Source organism: Ambystoma mexicanum, chromosome 2p (genome assembly GCF_040938575.1).
Source record: "Ambystoma mexicanum isolate Mex_15411 chromosome 2p, UKY_AmexF1_1, whole genome shotgun sequence".
Classification (NCBI taxonomy): domain Eukaryota; kingdom Metazoa; phylum Chordata; class Amphibia; order Caudata; family Ambystomatidae; genus Ambystoma; species Ambystoma mexicanum.
Window position 1 is genome coordinate 611,676,281 of NC_090923.1, and position 22,620 is coordinate 611,698,900.

Sequence of the window (22,620 nt, forward strand, 5' to 3'; positions counted from 1 at the left end):
ACTTGGGAGGCGCAAGGGACAGTTCCAAGATTCAATTGACATTTTCTCCATAGTGGTTTAATAAATGCCTATAAATTCATAAGATATCAAGTGGATCCAGTCGAGCGTATTCATACTTGGTCAACAGTTTTTCCCACCGGTTGTGCCCAATTGTGTGTGCCTTTACGAATCACCTTACATTTCGATGCCGCAAACACGTGATAAATAAAACATGTGGCTTTTAAAAAATAACCTCGTATACTGACTGTATGTATTTATGAAGTTATAAAACCCGTCAGGGAGAACCAATCACTTTGTGAGTAGCCACGTGGGCCTGCACAGTATACTATGAACCCTCTAAAAACAAAACTTCCCCTTCCCTAGAGCAAGCGGCTGTTGAGGACTAATAAGAAAAGTGTTATGGAATGGGTTAATTGAATTCCTCCAAAGGCAGCCATTAACAGAGGCCAAAGAGCAGCTCGGGCCAGTGAAGGAAACAGAGCAGTAGCAACCAGTGAGCTGCGCAGGGTCCCAGTTTCCTACAACCATTGTTTCTCTTGTTTCACTGCATTTGACTCACTGCGCCATTGGAGGAACAGTTGGTATTTTTGGTTTGCAACGCAAACGAGGTATTTGCATCTATGTACGGAACTAAGAAAAGTGAGAGAATGGGCAGTGCTTTAAGTGCTTTGGTATGAGTCAGGCGGTAGTAGTGATAACAGTCATGAATAGCGTTACCACGGGTTTTCCCTGCTCTTACCGCCCCCTTCTCCTCTCACTTCCCTCTTACTACATTCACTCCTAAACACTTCCATCCACTGCCTTCGATTACACCTTCCATCTGCACCGTGAAAACAACAATGAGGAAAAGACTTTACATTTGGCAAAGATCTAGACACTCCTCGGATTTCTAAACCTACCAGACTGATCTTCAGAACTACTCCTCTGTACTTGACTATCCCAAACGTGACTTCTCTCACTCTTATTTAGTCACAATCCTCTCAACGAAGAGTCTCCAAAAATATCACAACTCAGTTCTCTCACCTCAAATACCCTCTACCATCTCCTCTACTCATTCTTTTAATGATCTAGCTCTCTACTTTGCTTCAAATATTCCCAACATGCAAAATACCCTTGCAAATAACCTTCTATTTCCCGACTGCTCACTTTTCTCCATCACCTCTACCCTCCTCTGCTGCATCAATGTCTTCCTTTGCAACCACTAATCCTGATGAGATTCTTGACCTTCTCCTCAGGGCTAACCCTTCATGTGCCCTCATCAACACTCTATCCCCACACATAGTAAAACTCATTGCTCGCAGTGCTGCTCCATATCTTCCCTCTTCAACTCCTCTCTTGACAGTGCCACTACAAGTCGGCCTCTGTCAATCCTATCTTTAGGAAACCTGGCCTAGATCCTAACTGTTCTGCTAACTATTGCAAAATTCTAGAACATCTAGTTTTCAACTGACTCACTTAGCTCCTTGACACACAGTCTCCGGGATACTCTTCAGTCTGGCTTCTGACCTCTGCACTCTACTGAGTCAGCGCCCCTTAATGTCAGCAACTACATTTCTTTGGCTCATCATGTAACCGTTCATCTATTCGTATTCTTCTGGACCTCTCTGCTGTCTTCAGTACCGTCAACCATTCTGACCTTCTCTCAAAACAATCTCTCCTAGGCATCAGGGACAAGGCCCTCCCTTGGCGTGCTTCATATCTTGCCTCAGACACTTCCAGGTGTCCTGGAACAGCCTTAACTCCCCATCCACCCCCTTAGGGTTTGTGTTCCCCAAGATCAATCCTCAGTCCACTTCTCGTCATTCTTTATACCTCTGCTGTTGACACCTTGATCTCCTCCTATGACTTTATCAACTCTTTGCTGGTGACACTCATGTCTTCTTCTCCTTTTCATCCTTATATGACAAACTATGTTCAAAAATGACTCACTGTCTCTCTGCCATCAACTATTGGATGGCATCTTACTGGCTCATGCTAAACGCCAGTAAGGCTGAAGTTCTCTACTTCCAATCCAAAACAGGCTATTTCTTCCTCTCCCCTTCTTCTATTCTTCTCTCCTGACTACCTTCTCTACCTTGCTTCTGCCCACAAACCTGGTGATGTCTTCGACCCATCTCACATCTTCTGACTCTTCATATTAAAATCTGCCACTGTGGCCAGACTCAACATCGGAAAAATAAGACAATGTCTTCTCTTCATTCTCGTCTTCAGTACTCTCTCGATCTGACTGCTGTGCCAGTATTGTGCCAGCAATAGCCACCCTATAGTTAAGGTGAGTCAGAGACACATAGGAACCCCTCAAAATTCTATTGTTAATAAAATTTGATTTGAGTAATGGATTTGTCCAACATTTCAAAAGTGATTAAAGGTCTGCGGATCCCATAAAACTGCAAAGTTTCATAATGATTCATTCATAAATAAAAGTTATTAAGCATCAAATAAATATTTTTTTCTAAAACTGTGGCCTACTACCCATTCATTTTCCAATAGACAAAAAATGCCCTTTTTTGCCAAAGCAGCAAGCCCAAACCGCTGGACGGATTTGGACCAGGTCTGAAACAACTTGGCATGAAGCATTGACTCGCACGCCATGCATGGTTTGGAGTTATTGCATGCTGTGGGTATTTTAAAATTTGACATAAAAGTATAGTTATGTCTCCCATGGTGAATTGCAGGATCATGGTTTTCAGAAATGAAACGACCGCCATCTTGTTTTTCTCTCAATGGGAGAAATATTCGAGGCTATAGCTGAGGTTATGGGAAAAAATTAAATGCAGTAACAAAAAAGCTATTTGCAGGCCAAAAAACATACAAATGCCATCATGGTAGAGGTGGGGGGTGGCTAGAAAGCGCTAAGTGAAATCTGGCAGTTGAGGCGGGTCCAGGGAACATGTTTGCAACACATAGCTTTCTGTGGCACTTCTTAGCTTCAAAGTGAAGAAGGGGCCAGTCTCCTCATGCCATCTTGCCTGATAAATGAGCTAAACTTACAAGACAACTTAGAGATAAATGAGCTAAACTTACAAGACCACTTAGAGAAATGGGCCAGATCTTTTCTTACTTTGAAGCTAAGCAGAGTCAGTTCCACTTTGAAGCTAAGCAGGCTCAGTCCCGGTTACTGCATGGATGGGCGACCGAATGGGCATCTGAATTATTTGCTTTTTTTAAACAGTGCTACTGTCAGTCCATGAAGGTTTTGCACTCAGGGTCAATTTTTTGCCTTTTGCTGAATTGCATTCTGGTATTTCTAGTCTCCCAGTCAATAATAAAAAAAACACACATTTTTACAGCAACAGTGGTTTTCCATCCCTGCAGTAACTGGGACAAACCCTGCTTAGCTTCAAAGTGAGGAAGGGGTCAGCCCACTTAGGCCATCTTGCCTAATATGCCCCACCTTAGAGAAACATGGCTTAAGGGGGCTTGATCCTTCCTTGCTTTGAAACTAAGAAGGGTTGATACAGGGTTACTGCATGGATGGCAGACAGTCCACGGTCTTGAATGCTGTGTGTTTTCTTAGTTTTAAATATCTCATAAATCGCAGCCTCTGCATTTTTATAAAACAGAAAAAATAAAAATAAAAGTATCACATTTATGCTGAACACTGCTATCAGAGAACCCTGACCTTAAAGAGTTTGAGAAACAGCACTCAACGACTATGGTACAATGATGTTATTGTTTGAATTTTTACATGGTTCATACCTCACCTTTTATCATTGAACATATATTATAGGCAAAATAGGAAATGTATGGCCCGGGAAGCACTAAGCCATTGTGGTCTGGAGGTTAAATGCTGGTCACCAAACTCTAACAGACATGGGTTGAGGGCAGTATGTTTTTAAACAAATTTAACTAATCTAATTTAATTAAAAGAAAAGCAAGTGCGAGGTTGTGAGGTTTATTGAAGTGCAGTCCTGTGATCTTATTTAGCATAAGGGCATTTAGACGTGGCTGCAATGTCAGCCACGTCCACACATCCTTTGCACCAAAATAACAGCACTGGAATGGTTTCGCACCAAAAAAGGTGTGCTGGAATGGGCGCTGTGGTGGGATGGGCATGCTAAATCAGCCCGCGCTAAAATGAGGTAGCCGAAAAGGGGTGTACCGCTTGGAGAACGTTGCTTAACCAAAGTGTGTGCTCCATGGCAAATAATTTAATCTCACTGCGCATTGCCTAAAAACATTGTGGGTTCTGAAAGCCTGCAATCCAAAGCCCATGGCTAGTGGTCTGGTAGAATTTTAAAATAGACAGAGTACAGGGTAAAAGGACATGCCCACTGACTATGGCTGAAGACCATGGTAGTGGTCTGAAAGCATTCTAAAATCTATGGAATAACAAAACCCTTGAAATTCAATGAAAAAAAACTTTAGTTGCAGGGACGTTAAGGTGAGCAATATATTGTAACAAAACCTTTGAAATCCATGGAAAAAACATTAGTTGCAGGGACGTTAAGGTGAGCAATACATTGTAACAAAACCTTTGAAAATGCAAGGAAAAAACTTTAGTTGCAGGGACGTTATACTTAATACAACAAAACCCCTGAAATTCAGCTAAAGCCACCTTCACTTCACGCCCCCTGTTGCGCAGCCTATGACCACACTGATGACATTACAAATCACATCACGAATGCCATTAGCTGATATATATATACATATATATATATATATATATATATATAATGAAAGTCCATTTGAGCCCAGTCACAAATTCCACAATGCCACCTAGTAGCCATCGCTGTAAGTTTACCTCCAGATCTGAGCCACAACATCAAGGCATCGTGGGTATGCGAATGAACTCAATTGTAAGATTTTTTTTCCAGGAAATTGTCTTTATCTAAGAGGGCAGTGCTACTTTATACATAGCTTAATCAACCCAAGACAGACATTTGCAAGCACCATAACTTTCTTGGTATATATATATATATATATATATATATATATATATATATATATATATATATATATATATATATATATATATATATATATAGACAGAACTATTTGCCAAACATAGACAGTAATTCATGGTCAATAGATTTATCAAGAACAATAGCATTGTCTGTACAACTTTAAAACAAAGCATCTATTACAATTTTGCCTTGTATTAGCAAAAGGCTAACATGTGAGATATTATGAAATAATGCATTATTTATCTAATGGACACAATTATAATATCAAGGAAACATTTATTTTAGCCTCCCTTTTATGTGTTCATTATTAGGAATGTATTACAGTCATTGTCCCCAGAAATAACACATATAATGTGCATGGTTCAATAGAACATATAGTAACCGTTTCTGTTTACATTAGTAACAACACCACATGAGATGCTAAACACATGTATATGTCATTGTGATGAAACATGCATTATCAACACTATCACGTTGTACAATTAAAATGGCGGCCGATCACGCGGCACGGCAAAAAGTGCCGAACACGGCTAGAATTGTGTACATCCCAACACATATTGTCGCCGTTTTTTTTGCTGTGGCTTTTTCACTGTGGTTTTTTCACCCTTGTACGTGGTGATTTATTTCATTTTGAAAAATATGTGTTGTGTGTTTGATTAGGTGTTTGGCGGTAGTGGGTGGTGAGAACACAGGTGTCCCAGTATTAGGGGAGCCTGCGATCTTCTTTTCAGTGTGTGCAGCTGAAGTAAAGTTTTGGGCTTTCCCTTCATTCTTTTTGGAGGCTGACTTTGAAGAGAAGTGGGTTGGACCTTTGTCCTTCCCATCCTTGTTTATTTTTTTTTCTGAAGATTTCTCTTCTGGTTTGGGTGTGCTTGCCTGAGCCTTTTTCTGGACTTGAGTACTCACAAACTTGTCGGCAGCCTTCGCAAACTCCCTAGGGTCTTTGATAGTCTTGATCACAATATGCTGGTGTAGGTCAACCTCACAATTCTTTAAAACATGCTCACACGTAATCAAATTGAACATCCCTTTAAATGTGTCAACTTTGTTACCAGCCTCCCATCCACTGAGTTGTTTGATTGACAAGTGTGTGAATGCTTCAAATGTTTGCCCGCTTTTCTTTCTGAGCTATCTGAAGCTCTTGAGATACTGTTCTGGGGTTTTACAGAACTTCCTGAGTAGGGCTGTCTTCATGTTCTCCTTAATGGGCCTTTCGTCAGGAGTTAACTGAAGAATGGGAATCCTTAATGGGCCTTTTGTCAGGAGTTAACTGAAGAATGGCATTAGTCCCTGGTGTCGGTAAGCGACTCGTAAGGGCTGCACTCCACAGTACCTAATCCAACTCCTGTAGCTAGAAAGCCAGTTCGAGTAAATCAAACCAGTCAAAAATATCCTTCCCCGCTTCATAAGCCTGAACTAAGTCTGTGGGGATGTGTCACCGGGGCTTATCCGGGGCACTCTGGTTTGAGCCACTACTGCTGCTTTCGCTAAAGGTGTATCTGTTGGCCTCCTTCTTCTGTTCCAGTGCCAGCTTGTGCAGTTCTACGGTGATCTTGTCATACTGTTTCGGTTCACTAGTCTCCTCTCCTCAATCAGGAGCTTTCTAGCCGCTACCTCATTAACAGCCGGAACAATTACTGGGTCACTTAAAGACTGTGCTCAGGCCTGGGGCCTGCTGGATGCCGCACTAGCCCCTGACCTCACTGACACTCTAGAAAGTTGAGAAAGCATGCTTACCCCCAGCAGGATGGTTGGTGAGAAACACTGCTCATGCTGTCTTCTTCATCGTCCACTTCCCCCTCCGGAAGGACTTTTCTCTTCAGGTACCCAGGGCCGAGCCCTTCCCGTGGGGTCTTCACCCCATCCGCCCTCGCTTCTATCCAAGCTTGGAGGCTGGTTAGCAACTCAGGTTTATTAACATTAGTGCTATGGGGAAGTCCCTTCTCTTGACATGAGACGTGCAGGACGTTATTGGTCATGCCTTTTACAGTCTCCATGTCAAGATCCATAACTATTACTAATACCTAGCAATGACTAAACTTTGCATGAAACAGTACTTGCCACTTATGTGACGAATCAACATTCGGGGCACCAGTGGTCCAGGGATAAATATCAGTTTCTGAACAATCATCAATGGTAACGTGGACTGACGGAATGCTTTTCTCCACAAGGTCGTGGATCATTGGTTATTTGCAACTCTGCGAAAATACAATTATTACAAAATGATAAAAAGGACTGTCCAGTCAAGGTTGTATAAAAATATGTACTTTATTATTATTCACCAGATAGTTGTAGCAAATTACAAAATACAACCCACCCTGTAAAGGAATGCAGAGGACAGACAGTTTCAAGGAGGAAAAGGGATGCAATCTGGATACTGACAGGAGGCTAGTTGGTAAAGTAAGTAATCTCAATAGTTCAAGTATACTTGGTTTCAGCAGAAAGGGAGCAATGGGTCATAAAATGTCACTAGGGGACTTTGGGGAAGGACCAGGGGGACAGAAACACATATCTTGTGCGCTTTTAGATGTTCTTGGTGCTCAACAGTGTAGGGTCGGCTTCAGGATACTTTCTAGCTTCTTCGACAGAGTTCAAGACGGGAGACAGCTGCGAGTATGAGGCGTCAAGCAGTTTGGCGAGCAAGGCTGGGTGGATGGCTGCAGAATTGCCTACACGGTTGCTCAGGATTGGGAATTGTTCACTCAGTGCTGGTTAGCAGGTCTGAAGCCCTGGTTGAGGCGTCTTGGCGGCGTAAGCGACTGCAGCATGACAACAGTCAGCGGTGCAGCTCTAAGGGCTTGACTGCCTCGAACATGTCCTTAAGGCGAACGCTGGTTGATGCTTGTCGTTGCACTCCTCATAGCTTCTTCACTGGGCTTGTGTTGTCCTTTAAGGTGGTTGGCCCAAAGCTGAAGAGAGTGTTGCAGGCAACGTTGTTGTCCTTCTTCCAGTACAGAGACACTCTGACACTTCCCACCTATGGAGCCTGCTTGCAGAGCCTAGCAGGGCACGCTGTGTGCTGGCTGGGTACCGTACTGGAGCTGCTAGATAGTCCTCTGGATTGAGTATCTCCCCCTGTTCCCTGGGAGATGTTTACCAGAGGGATCTTGCTTCCTTCTTGGAAATCTTGGCCTTCCTTCACTGGCGGAAACTGTAAAGCAGACTGTACATTCAGCCAGTAACCAAATGAGTCCTTAATGTTACTCTTTGCAAAGTCTTCAGATGATCCTCCAACAGAGGGGCTCAGCACTCTTTTAAATCGGAATGGGCCCCAGTGATTGGTGCAGGCTAACCTATCTTAATCAACCAATCCTGGTTGCCAACCAACAATCTTTTGTTAAGCAAGAGGTCATAACCAGAGTGCTTTGCAACAGGAACGGTAAAGGGGTGAAAACATGTACTACTAAGTCCCACCCATCTTCCTGTCTGTTGTGGATCAAAGGGTCTCTCTGCTTAATTGGGCTTTTTGTGGTTTCTGATCAAAGCACAGGTCTCCCTTGAAGTTGTGGTGAGAAGAGGCTTTATGCCCAAATCACAATCTACCCTCTGAATGGGGTCCTCCTGGGGGGTTCCCTATTGTAAACACATGTACCAGAGATGGCATTTCACTGCCCTTGATACTAAGGTGTGAGGGTTGACTTTAGGTTGACACAGATGCACATCAGAAAGGTGTTGGGTTTCCTGTCCCCTTTGTCAGCTCTGCGACCAGGCCTCTCGCAGGCCTGCTTCAATAAACTCTCATCAGTGTGCGCTGCCACCAGCATAACTGACAATGGGCAGGGCTGATCCATGGAGCCTTTGATATTTAATTAGGCTGGCCATGGCAGGAGGAAGGTTTTGCCCTCCCCCTTTTGTGCTCCTGGGTGTCACATTACAACTAAATGTGACCGGGAGTACTGCGCCTGTAGGCTGTGTCCCCCCAGAGTACACAGGTCTATGGGTTTGTCATGCAGTGAGCATATTAGCCCCACACATTTTCCGAGGTTAATCTCCCATCATTCAATTTCTTAAAAAACATCCAAAAAGCCCGGGATAGTGCACACCCACTGTGTGTATGGTCGAATTCCTCACACTGGGACGTTACCCATTGGTTTAGCGCATGCAACGTGTTACAAACACAATTAGAACCCCGTGTTGCCAATCTGGTAACCGGAGGTGCTGATAGCGGGGTCTTTTCTATGAATGAACGGGACGCCACAAGGTGTTTATTCATAGAAAATAGTGTTCCAAGATGGCTGCCATGGAGATGGACGACCAGGCTCCTTTGGGAGTCCCTCTTCCATTTCCATGGCAGCCGGCAAAGGAAGATGAATAGAAGCTGCGGCGGGCTGCGCCGCCAAAACAATCAGTTAGGTAGGACTGGGGATTTGGGTTGGGGATATTAAAAAAAGAAGTGGAGGGAGGGTGGGGAGTAATTGGCAATGCGTGCCGGGGAAGCAGCCTGCGGGCTCCATGGAACATGGGCTGAGATTAGCGGTTTCAGCCTGCGATCTACAGGACCGCAGGTGCTAATCTGATGTACAAACTGCTGAAATTATTTGAATGGACTGGCCGGCAAGTGGCATAAAAGAAAATGGAATAGAATTATGTTACTTAGCAATAGATGTTTAGAAATGTATGTAGCTGATTCAAGGATTGTGTGTTTTCCACCTCCCAGTGAGATTGTCACAGGCAGACCAACTCTAACTGTGCAACTGTGCAAACAAGCTATCAATGTTCATATATTTTATTGTGATGTCTTTGCCTGCCTAAATATTGAAGGCCACATTTGGTTAACAATAAATGCAGCCTCTTTCTTGTCCCAGAAATGTGTGGTGGGATTTATTCAAAATGGTGTTACACCAGGATATTGTCACATAGTTAAAAGAGAGACCTATCATCAGCTATCTGAAGAGACCATTGTGTTCACTGCCGGATTATAGAGTCAGGGACGGATGGCATCACTGCAAACCCTGGCTCACCTCTTATGACCTCTTCTCCTCCACCTTTATTGGATTTGGGTCCAACGGTCCAGGGACTACGAGACCTTGTGCTATACTAACCACCAGTTGGGAACAAGAGCAAGTTATTTGAACAAGGTTGCATGCTCCCTGGGGAATTGAGTAAAGTCCAACTTCCAAGCCATTAAACGCTGCATGTGTAGTGGGTCGAGAACTGCCTCGCAGACACTCAGAGCTGGTCATTTCCATCGTCTTCGGTGTGGAGGCTGTCAGAGGTTGCCTTCCGATCACTGTACCAACAAAGGTGACTCACAGAGTAGGCATGTTCACATCAGTGAATAATGGCCCCTTGCACATTTTGCTCATGATTCAGGAAACAGGGTTCTTGGTGGGTGGTTGCCCTGGCCAGTTAGTAACTGGAGAATGTAGTTGTTGCCTTTTCCCTCATTATTTTGCTCCAGAGGGTTCTCCAGAAATATTCGCTGAAATAAATTGGCTTCGAATGATCAGATTATATGACTTAATACGGATGGGTTTAGAAGACAGGGTGTCTTCCTTGATCCTGGGTTCAAACAGTTTCTACACGTTGGCTTCATATTCCCATCATTCTGCCTTCTTCCTCTCCTGGGGCAAGGGCCAAAGGGTTCTTCCTTTGGAATAGGACCATGTATAAAAGAACAATTATAAGTATAATAATTATATGGGGTGGGACTCTAAGTGAATTCTTGCATGAGGGGTTTGACTTGAGCTTGGCTTCATCCCCCGTGAGCCCAGTGGGCAGCCATTAAAGCCTTCCAAGAACCTTGGGGGTCTATGTCCTATGGGTGCTGTAATAGGCCGGCCTTCTTAAAGGGATAGTCCAGTAAAAAATGTTATTTTAAAAATAGGTAGGCAACGTTAAAAAAATAATACTAGCACTTTTTTTTTCCTCCGAGCCGGAGGAGCCTGAGAAACTTGGAAAGAAAAACTGCAGCGTTTTCAAACACAACGTTGTATTTATGTTTGCAGTCGCTTCAAAAGCGTTTTAAAAGCTGCAGTTTTATTTCTAAGTTTTCCGGGCTCCTCCAGCCCGGAAAACTTAGAAAAAAAAACGCAGCTAGTGCTTATTTTTTTTTTTTTAAATAAATAGCACTTACCGAGATTCAGCTGCAGCTTTCCTGCTCTGGTCTCCGGCCCCCGTCCTCCGCGTACAGCACCAATGAAGGAAAAGCCACCCAGCGGTAGCTTTTGTTTACTACAGCTGGCTGGCTTTTCCTTCATTAGTGCCGCAAAAGCAAAAGCCAGCACAGGCGGGCATCCATTTCACAAAATGGATGCGCCTATGTGCTTGCTTTTGCGAATTTTGAGCTTGAATAGCTCAAAATTTTACATAGGAAGTTTTTTTAAAAAAGTGCTAGTATTATTTTTTTAATGTTGCCTATCAATTTTTAAAATAAAATGTTTTACTGGACTATCCCTTTAACACATTTTCGGTCACTCATTTTAGGGTTAGGACCCTTGCTCTATAAATGGATATCTGTTTGCTGCTTCGGACTCTACAGGTCCCATCTTTCCAACCCCTGACTTCCACTGACCTGACATTCCTGATGCTAAATACAGCCATTTTGGAGGACATCACCACGGCCAGGGACATTCGGGAGCTGGGGGCCCTCATCTGCTCCCCTATACCCTGTGTACTCCTCTGAGGCCATCACCTTAATTCAACCCCTCTTTTGGCCTAATATAGCCTTTCATTTACCGAAGAAATTGTAATTCTGGTAATCCCAATGGACTTGCCAGAGGTAGAGGTTTCTGCTTAGGCCAATCATGATGTCAGGTCCTTCTTATCTATAGGTAATGCAGCTTCCTTTAGGTCCTCCCAGAGCTTGTTGGTGATCATTAGGGCTTCGGGCAAAGGCAGTGTAAGGATATTTGGCGTGTTACAGTACAGAGTACAGCACTACTGCACAAGTAGCACATTTTTTTTGCAGCACCACCACAAGGGTGCGGTGCATTGCTATATGGGTTGCCAGATTAACAAGGAAAGACAGGCTATTCAGTCAAAAACGATTTTAACATATAAGATGCAAATCTATTTTTACAGTTAAAAGCACACGTGCTCATTTAAAAATGCACACTATTTTTCACCTGAAATGCCTATATTGCTAGAGACACATTTGAAAATTAACAGCTAACCTATTAACAATTAACCTAAAACCTTATTTAACATAACCCACTAATAAAATGTGTTCTCCACTGCAGAATTAGGCATACTCTGAAAACCATTTAAATGCGTGTGCAGAGATTTTTTCTTCTCTTCTCTGCCTGATTCTCCGTGTTTTTGTGCACAGTAACTGCAGGAAGAAGGAAGTCAGATTTGCAACAATTGCAAATGTATAAGCGAAGCTATTGTTGAAGAGTAGGAGGATGAGAGATGATGGATTTCATTGGGACACGTCATACAGAGGGCTGAGAGGAAAGTTTTAGTGGGCAGTATCAGGGAAAAAGACAGGCAGACATCTTTCTGCACTATTGGGGAGAAGACCTGGCTGTGGGGCTCCTGACTGAATGCAGATTCCTGTGTCCTGCTGCAGTCGAGATTGGGGAGAGCTGAAAGAAGGACCTTTCCACTGGCTGAGGCATTCCTATCTGCAAAAGCTGAGAATTCCAGGCAATGACCCCGGTTTGAGAAGGCAAGCGTTCCTTTTTGCTGGAGTTAATCCAAGAGAGCCACATTCACAAAGAGAACAACTAAAAAGATAAGGTAATGAGAAGTGTGGGAGCTGAGTGTGTACGGTAATATGCAGTCAGTGTAGGATTCCTGTGCGTGTCTTAATCAAGTGCTAATGTTGCAATTTGAGTTCTGTTCTCCGCCATTATCTTTGCAGAGTGTCACAGACAATGCTTTGACTGTACCATTTTATTTCTGTAAAGAATGAGATCGTTTTTAAATACAACTTTTATAATACAGAAAAATATTTGAAAACAGACGGGTGATGTTTATTGTTTACCATTACAATGCTGATGATGTGGGGAGATTTTTAAACAGTGCAATGGTCATTTTAAGACAGATGTGTGCATGTCAAAATCAGTATGAATAATTGTGAGTGACTGTAGCATAGCTTGTTGGAGGTACATGAGCCAACGGGAAGAGAGACTCTCTGAACATAGCTCCCTACCGTATATAAGGTAGTGGAAATTACCACAAGACTACCACATATAGCTCTCTGTCGTAAATAAGTCAGTGAGTTCGCCCATGGTGGCACACCAACACTATCACTGGAAAATGTGGTATTCCTAGAATGCAGGTCTGAGGTCTCTCTAGTGATCACACGAAAAATCTAAGCAAAGATAAGGGATTCTGGACATTGGGGCCACAAATAAAACAAGGGAATTATGCTCACCAAAATACCACCAACCACGTATACCAAATATGCAGGTCTGGGTGCTGAAATAATGCATGTCCATTGTATTATTGTTGCACATGGCCAAATCTGAATACAAAGAGTGATTATTGCTAAGTTATTTTTCGGCGGTAATAAAATACCGTCAGGCCCCAAATCTCCACAAAATACCCTACATATTTATGGTGCGTTGCAGGCCGGGAAAGTGATCATAGAGTACCTACTGGGCGTGGCAAGTGTGTCTCACACTGCCATTTGCACATTAAAGGGAACCCATTTTATAATAGCAGTGTGCCACTAAAAACGAATTTCAGAATGTCACAAAGGGAAACCACATTCTCAGATCTAGTGCAATATTTAGAGGCAAAGTTATTTGCACATGGGAATTGGTCTTCGAATAGCACGTTAGAATGGAGTAACCGCATTCAGGGTGAGGTGCAGAAAGAAAAACTAGACAATATTTTTGCAGAAGGCAGCATAATCCAGGTCTGCCTTACAAGATTATTGAATGCAGCCGATAAAAGTGCAGAGAAAGACTGTTTAATACGGCTATGCGGCAAAATATGGTTTATTTTAAACAAATCCCTGCGAATGCAAGAGAATGATACTCAGCTAATTAACAGGTTAAAGACTGAATTAGAGGGGGCAAGTAAAAATCAGGAAATGTTGAGAGCAGAATTGGATGTATGCCAAAAAGACATGCAATTAAAATGCAGAGACTTTGATACTCAGTTATCCAAAAGCAAGAAACAATTTGAAGATAGTGAGCAAGAATTGACACACTTAAAAGCCTTAGTGGATCACATTAGGCAGGATAAAGATGAGGTTGTTTCAGAAATGCAGATTTTACAAAAAGAACATTGTGAAAAAGAAGGTGATCTCCAGAGTGCAGAACAAGAAATGATTAAAATGATTCAAGAAAGAGACAAAAGAAATAAAGAGTTCAATGAATGCCAAATGCAAATGTGCGACATGCAGGAGGCGATTAATAAAATGAGCGATGAAAATAATTATTTGCAGAATGAAGCAACCAGACTCCTTAAAAAGTGTAAGGACTTAGAACAGCAAATGTGCATTCCCAGGTCCCAAGAGAGGCGGCAGGGTACTGAAGTGGGAGAATGGAAAACCAGACTCCCGTCCTTCACCTCTCGCGCTTGGCCTAGAGGGTCGCGGCCCAGACACCCGCCACGAGAAGAGTTTGCCCATTTACCAGATGACCAAATACCCTGGTACAGAAACATACGGATGTGTCCATCTGCCTGCCCAACAGCCCGCACTGGCCATGCCGACACCTGCGGCACGGACCAACTAGACTGAAATCTACACATCGTTAGAGATGCCATGACGACCTAGATAACGGGAAGCACCGCTGAACTATTATACACGCTGAACATTTCCACACCAATCTACACGAAGAACATACTCAGTGCTCTGACGTAGGCGACAGGCTTATTCACGGACGTGCATCTTTATTATTTTTACATAGGCTTTCAGAATGCAGAAACGCAAGACGCACCATGAGCTCATTTATAACGCTTGCTCACGCTTCTCTTGAAACCCGTTACCATCATGAGAGATATAATGGAAACACGATACTGGCCATGAAACTGTATGCCACTATAACCTAAAGCATCCATGCACTAAATGGATTACTCGTGCACCAGGCCCAAGTAGGCCTCAAGCAAGAGTTCCCGTGGACATTAACAAAGCAAAAGTCAGGTTGCTGAGCCTGCAGAAAGAACCCAGTGGAGCAACCAGCCAAGGTCGTAATGTTGCAAACCCACAGTCAAGAAACAAATCTTCAAAGGCACGATGTTGCAACCTCGCACTCCACGTACCAATGTTAAAATCATATCTGCAAATTAAACCAGACATACAGTGGAAAAACAATATTAATTGTGCAGAATTATGCCTCAAACACGGTCCCTCCCCACGTGACCAAGCCGAACCTGACGAGATGCCAAAACCCAGGAGAGAAAAGGCGTCTGGGTACCTCGCTACGAGACGCAGGCCGACACACTTGAAAGGCTCAATGGACACCTGCTACAGTGGGAACGGTCAGTCTCCCACCTATGAATAAATCCTCACATTGCCTGCACGTACCCATATTGAAACACTGTTGCAACCACAGGTGCACCGTGTGCTGGGAACAACGGTGGTCCCAGGCTGGGGAGCTCACGGATGCACCAATCAGAACATGAGGTTCTTATCTCAGACGTCAGTAACGTTAGCCAATCCTCAGGGGTCTTCATGTAACAATTCTTATGTATCTAATTGTAGGGACAACCCAGATATACCACCTGACTACATCTTAACCACTAATATCATTCTCTATATGCGTACTATACTAACCCCACCACTCGAGCAACCAATCAAGAGTGGCGATAGGTTCTTTTGGTAACTTTTTGGAATGACGCAAGTAGCGCGTCATAATGTAGTAAAAAGGGCCTGCGAGCCCCACTATTGTGTGTGTGTCAGGACGAACGCGTACGCTCCTTGACCCATCCCTGCCGTTTGCATAATAAACGGCAGAAGTTGCCTTGCTCCTTGTGTGTGCCTCATACTCTGTCTCGATCCGAGATATACACGGGAGGAGTTGGGGCCTCCCTGCCCGGAGGTCTGCGGACGGCCCGGCCGACCCCGGCAGAATCCCCCCCGACAAGTTGGAGGCACTGCTGAGATCTGTTTAAGATCGACTTTTATTTTTTATTTTTCCAGGCACTCCCGTTGCGGGGAGGCCCGGCGGCGCGGCCCCCTCTGCCGTTGCCCCCTTCTGAGGACTACAGGACCATCGCGGAGCTGCGAGAGGACCGGACAGCGCAATCCGGATATTGGCCCTCGGGAGCCGGTTGAGAAGTATCCCGCCCGCGGTCGGCGAGTGTCCAGACGTGGTCCAGACGAGGGGAGGTGGCGAGCCGCTTGGAGGGGTGCACGCAGTCGAGCGGCCCTGCATCGAGGGAACTTGGTGAGCATGACACGCACAACAAGCAATGCGAAATTGTGAGGGAGGGGGCGGAAGTAAATAAGGGAGGAGGGAGGTATTGTAAAAAGTTGGGGTGAAGGTTTAATTGAGTGATGATAATGGAATGAATGGTAGTGAATTGAGTGCGAGAGAAGGCGGCTAACGTTACGCGAAAGAGGGGGGCAGGGCACGAGAACAACACGTGCAGACGCTCGCAACAAAAAGCTAACGTTACGCGAAAGAGGGGGGCGGGGCACGAAAACATCACGTGCAGCCGCTCGAAAGACACTGATTGGCCTAAATCGCGACTACGTGTGAGGGTGGGTGTGTGTGGTTTCCTACGATTTGACATTTATCATTCAATGAGTAGATGAGGTTCCCTATTGTTCGAGCAAGAAACTCGATAGGTAGATGAGGTTCCCTATTGTTCGAGCAAGAAACTCGATAGGTAGATGACGTTTCCCTGTGGGCGGTGGCTAGTTACGTAGTTGCCCAAAACGGAAGATAATTGGCTGGTTAAGCCCTCCTGTTGAGGGGCGTATCACACGCGAGGCGACGCAGCGTGCGCAGTCCGGTTATAGTATTGATGAGATTACCTTGTTCAAGGAGAGACAGGAAGACAGCTGTAGGGTTAGCGGGGTAGATTGCAAGTGTATTTTGAATTTAAAGAACATAACACGAATATACCAGTAGTTCGAAGAAATAGGTGACGTCACCAGTAGGGATTTAGTAAGATATCGTGAACACAAGAAGCTTTGGGTTTGACATTGGTGGGGAAGAGAAACATGATAAAGGAGCGGACACGGAGATAAACGATAAACGAGTGGATCAAAGAGGAGAAGGGGAAGGGGGCGTGGCTGCGCACGGAGAACGCCGGCCACGGCAAGTGTAAAGGTGGGAGGAGAACGGGGAAAAAGGACGACTGTGTAAGATCGTCGTAAGGGGTACGCAGCTGCAGGGGGCTGCGTGCGCTTCGGCCGCAGGGGGCCGTAGGGGAAGGAATATAATATAACATCATAAATATATTTGTTTTATAATTTTTTTTTTTTTTTTGTGATTATTATCATTGCATAATTTGTCAAAGGATTGTCGTAAGTCCCCCACACTTGCGGGGCAAGGTAAGCAATAAAAGGTTGTATGTTGCAAACTGGTAGCAAGGGGAAGGGTAAGAAAGGGTGCGCTAGTATGTCATACGGGAGAGGGTTGGGAGGGTGGGGGAATACCCTCACTACCCCACTACAACATATATGCACCACACTGCCACCACATAGGGAGAAGTTAATTAAGTACAGCATAGAGTGGACCCAGGGGACGGACAACAAAATGTTGACACCATGGCCGCCTAATGGTAGCTTTGACCCATATGCCCAACATTCACTATTAAACCATCTGCACAATACATACAAGGGGAAGAAGTTGGCAAACCATGTGGAGGTGTTTAACTTATGGAGGATGTTCCAGGGGTCTAGACCAGGACCAAATGGAATGTTCACTATGGGGGAAACACCGGAAGAAAAGGAGATTAAGAAAGAAGGAACGGATGGGGAAAAGGAGAGTGAAGGAACAAAGAATATGGGGAATGAAAAACTGGGTGGAGGAAAGGTTGATAAATTAGCTGACATAAAACAGGAACCGAGCAATGAGATACCCTTAACACCGGGAGTGAAAACAGAGGGAGGAGGGTTGTACCCTTTAAGAGAATTAGGAGAAATAAAAGGACAGTTAAGGGCGGCTGAAGGATACTCAAACCCGGCATACAGCCCTCCACCATATGTGGCTCATGGAAAGATACCAATGGGGGACGGGAGGAGAGAAGAGCAGACTGTAGAGATAGGAAACGATGAGTGGGTAGCTGCACAGATATTGTTGAAATTACGAGGATCACTAACTGGAGAGGAAAGGGAGGCGGTAAAGAGAACAAACGAGGATAGTGAAAGAGAGAGTGAAATGAGGGGAGAGGAGCTGCTACGGCAGAAGGAAGAGATTTTGGAGGAAAGATTAGCTAAACTAAGGGATGAGCAGAATGAACTGATAAAACAACTTGAGGGGGAGGAAAGAGAGAGAGTGAGGAAAAGGAAAGAAGGTAAGGACGAATTGGAAAAATTAAGGGAGCAAAGTGAGGAGAGAAAGAGGGAAGCTGTAAGGGTAAAAGCAGCAGCAGAAAGGGTATCAAGAGTAGTGATGAGGGAGAAGAAGAAGGAAGAAGAAGAAAATGAAAAAGAAATGGAAATATGGAGGAGGAGGATAATATCAGAGACAGCTAAAAAATATGAAGAGGGGAAGGTAATAGAGAGTATAGTAGAAAGAGAAAGGGTGAAATGGGAAAGGAGGAGAGAGGATGAAAGGATATTGGAACAGATGAGCAACGAAGTAATGGAGGAATTAAAAAGGAAAAGAGAGGAAAATAGTAGGGAGATGGAGGAGAGGAGTGAAGGGGAGAGAGAAGAGAGTAAGAGGGAGAGTGAAAGATGGGGAGAAGTATATAAAAATAGAGAGGTAGCAACAACGTCAGCACTAAGGGGAACAGGTGGTAACAACGGAAAGGAAGAGGGAGACCTAATAGACTTAAAAACTGTAACAATAAAAGGAAAAAAGGCAGAGTGGGGGGCGCAATTTATGAATGATTTTTGTAGTGAGGATGGAAGGAAGAGTGAAAGGGAAAGCTTAGATAAGCTATACCTCACTAGAACAAACATAGATTCGCCATGGGTGAGTAGAAGATGGGAGGAGCTGGAGAGAAGTAAGGAGGAAGTGAAAAGAATGGGAGAAACACAAACTAACGAACACACGCCACCGACGCTCACCAACCAACACACGCCACCCACATCACCATCACGCTCTCTAACGCCACACCCCACATGTTCAACAACTGCACGCTCTCTGCACAGAATAAAGCTCGCACCCTTCATGGACGAAGTTACACCTTATGCATGTCGGCTTAGGGACCTCCCTAGTCGCAGGCAAGACAGGCAAACAGACGTGCCAATATTGAACACAGGAAAGGATGAAAAAAGGGGAAAGGAAGAAGAGGGAGGTAGGAGAAGAGGTAGTAAGGAAGGATTTGAAGTAGTAAAAGGAATGGGGGAAGAGGAGGGGTGTGAAGAGTTAACATCATGGAGCATAAAGGATGACACAAGACAGAATGTAATGCCACTGCTGGAGAGAGGAGGGGTTAGACCACAATATGTACCTTGGAAACATACGGATAAGGAAAACATAAAATGTAGGCTCCCATCATTAAGTGGAGGTGCGGGTAAATGGATATATGAAATGGAAAAACACACCGCAGGACAGAAACTAGCAGTGGGAGATGTTAAGGGCCTGTTAATATCAATATTAGGGGATAGAGCGGATGACATTTGGAAAAGAGCGGGATTCCATGGGGTAACAATAACAAACACATCGCATGATGGGGCACCATTTGCAAACTGCAGACATGCGCTATGGCAGGCACTAAGAGTGCAGTACCCAGACACATCAGACATAGGAGCCATTACTTCCCGTAAGATGGGTGAGAACGAGGATCCTGTTGATTATATCCAGGATATTCAAGAGAAGTGGCGCATGGAAACTAGAGAACAATGGGACAAAACACCAGCCATATTTTATCATATACTAGTACAAGGGCTCCCAGAAGGAGTTCAGAGACAATTAAAGAAAGTAGTGGGGATGGAAGCAAAACCATGGCCGGAAATACAACTGACTATAGTACATCACTGTAGAACATGGCAAGGAAAAATGAAACAAAAGGAAGAGGACAGGAAAACAGAAGAGGCCAAATTAGTACAGAAAAAACTTACTAAATATACCATGGAAGGGGCACTAATAACTGCGCCAACACCAATGGCCCAAAGCCCAACGCAAGTAGTGGCTGCACAAAATCCAGCTCAAATAGCGCCTCCACAAGAGGTAATAGAGCAAGTGCTGCCTCTGCAATCACACGCACAGAACATGGGAGGAGGGTACCCAATGCAAGGAGCTGGGTATTATAATTATAATAGAGGGAGAGGAGGGTTTATGAGGGGAAGAGGATACGGATATAATACCCAACAACAGGCTGGGGGACTCAGAAATAACTACCAGACAGGGCAACCAGTATACCAGGACAACACAGGGAACTTCCCATGGCAAAACAGGGAACCACCCGTGTGTTGGAGCTGCGGACTATTAGGACACATGTCACGTACATGCAGGGTCAGGCCAGGAACACCAGCATGGAACGAACAAGCACAACATAGGACATCACAAGAACAGCAGGGCATACAACCACAGCAGATGTCACCACAAGGGAGTGACCAACACTATTCCCTACCACAACAACAAATAAAACAATACCTGCCACAAGTAACTGGTGCAGCGTTAATACAACCACCACCACAACCTGAACGAACGCAATTGGGTGGGGTGACGGTGTTGGGGCACAACCCTTACACAGGGAATGGCCAGTCATTGTACCCCCAATAGGACAGCCCACAGACGGCCTTGGTGTGTCCCATCCTGTCAGTAACACCTAATAGTGCGGAGGAGCCACGCATAGAGGTAACGATAGGTGACAAAAAATTATCATTCCTTGTTGACACCGGGGCAACCCGGTCTTGCATAAGGGAAGGTAAGTTTAAGATGTCAGGCGAAGCCATGAACACACAAGGGTTTTCTGGGGCTAAAGGGTTGGTTCCATTTACTGATAACGTTCCGCTATCTATTGGAGATTACGATCTGTCAGTACCACTTTTGTATTATAGTGCCTCACCAGTAAACATACTGGGGAGGGACATAATGAACAGATTAAATATGACGATCTCCTTTACAGAGGATGGCATAATTTGCTCTACTCCAGGGATTAACATGCTTGCAGCACGACAGATTTTGCAAGCATACTGTGGACAGATAGCGATCAGGGCGGAGCCGGTAGACGGCGAGCTATTCCAGTACGGAACAGACATGGCATTTGCATGGATGCCAGGGATAGGAGGGAAAATATGGAGGAGACCAGCAGCCTATCTATTCCGACCAGAAACACCAGCTAATGAACTGGAAGGGAAGGTCCTTGCAGTGGACATTGAGAGCATTATTGCAACAGCTGATTATGTTGCTGTGCACGCCCAAGATAAAGAAGGGAGAGCATGGAGGGCGGTGATAGCACTAGCAGAAGGATGTAGGCTGACCCAGGTGTCAGATGAAGAGTTGTTTTCAGAAGAAAAGGAGGAAAATGAAATGGTGTTCATGATGAGTGTAGAAATGTGGCTAACAGTGGCTCACAAACAAGTGGCACAGAAAATTGCAATGGCACTTGAGGCACCCGCTGGCACACCAGTCCCATTTTTTAAAGAAGATATGTCAAAGGTGCCAAAATCATTATGGACTATTAGCCCTTATGATGTAGGATGCATTAAAAGCATAGGGGGTGTAAGGATAAAATTAAAAAAGGGTGCCATACTACCAAGAGTGAAACAATACCCATTGTCAAGAGAGGCAGATGAGGGCATATACGAAACCATAACAGCCCTTATAAACAATGGCATATTGGTCCCCTCAGAATCCCCATGCAACACAGCTGTGTACCCGGTGCGCAAGGCTAAAGGAGGGTCTTGGCGGTTCATACAGGACCTCAGACCATTGAACAACATAGTAGAAGCAGAGTATCCAGTAACAGCAAACCCGGCCACAATTTTGTGTGGCATTCCAGCAGAAGCATCACGGTTTACAGTGATTGACCTTAAAAATGCTTTTTTCTCAATACCATTACACCCAGACTCACAAGACTTGACAAGCTTCACTTACCGAAATAGGAAGTGGAAACATACCAGATTACCACAGGGATATTGTGAATCACCTTCAATTTTCAATAGGGTAATACAGATGGATTTGGGTAACGTTGAGTTGGAAAGCACAGTGTTACAGTATGTGGATGACATAATAATTTGCAGTACAAATGAAGATAAATGTAGAGAGGACTCATTAAAAATGTTGACGATATTGGCTGAAAAGGGGTACAAGGTAGACATGGAAAAGATACAATACTGTCAGGAACAGGTACTTTACATTGGCCAACTGATATCACAATATGGAAGAAGGATTGCACCACAAAGAGCACAGGCAATATCAGGCACTCCCGTGCCACAGACTGTAAGAGAACTGCAGCAATTTCTGGGACTGTGCAACTACTGTAGAGCATGGGTATTTGATTACAGCTCTTACATAGGACCCCTGCTTGAGGGTTTGAAGGAAGCAAATAAAGGGGAGAAAAAGTTGGGATGGACTATGGAAATGAAGGAGGCATTTGATGAATTAAAAGAAGCAATATCAACTGCTCCAGTACTAGCATCCCCAGACTATGAGCGACGATTTTTTATATTTTCACATTGCGACTCAGCAGTAATGAAAGCAGTATTGGCCCAAAAGACTAGCATGGGCTATAAACCAGTAGC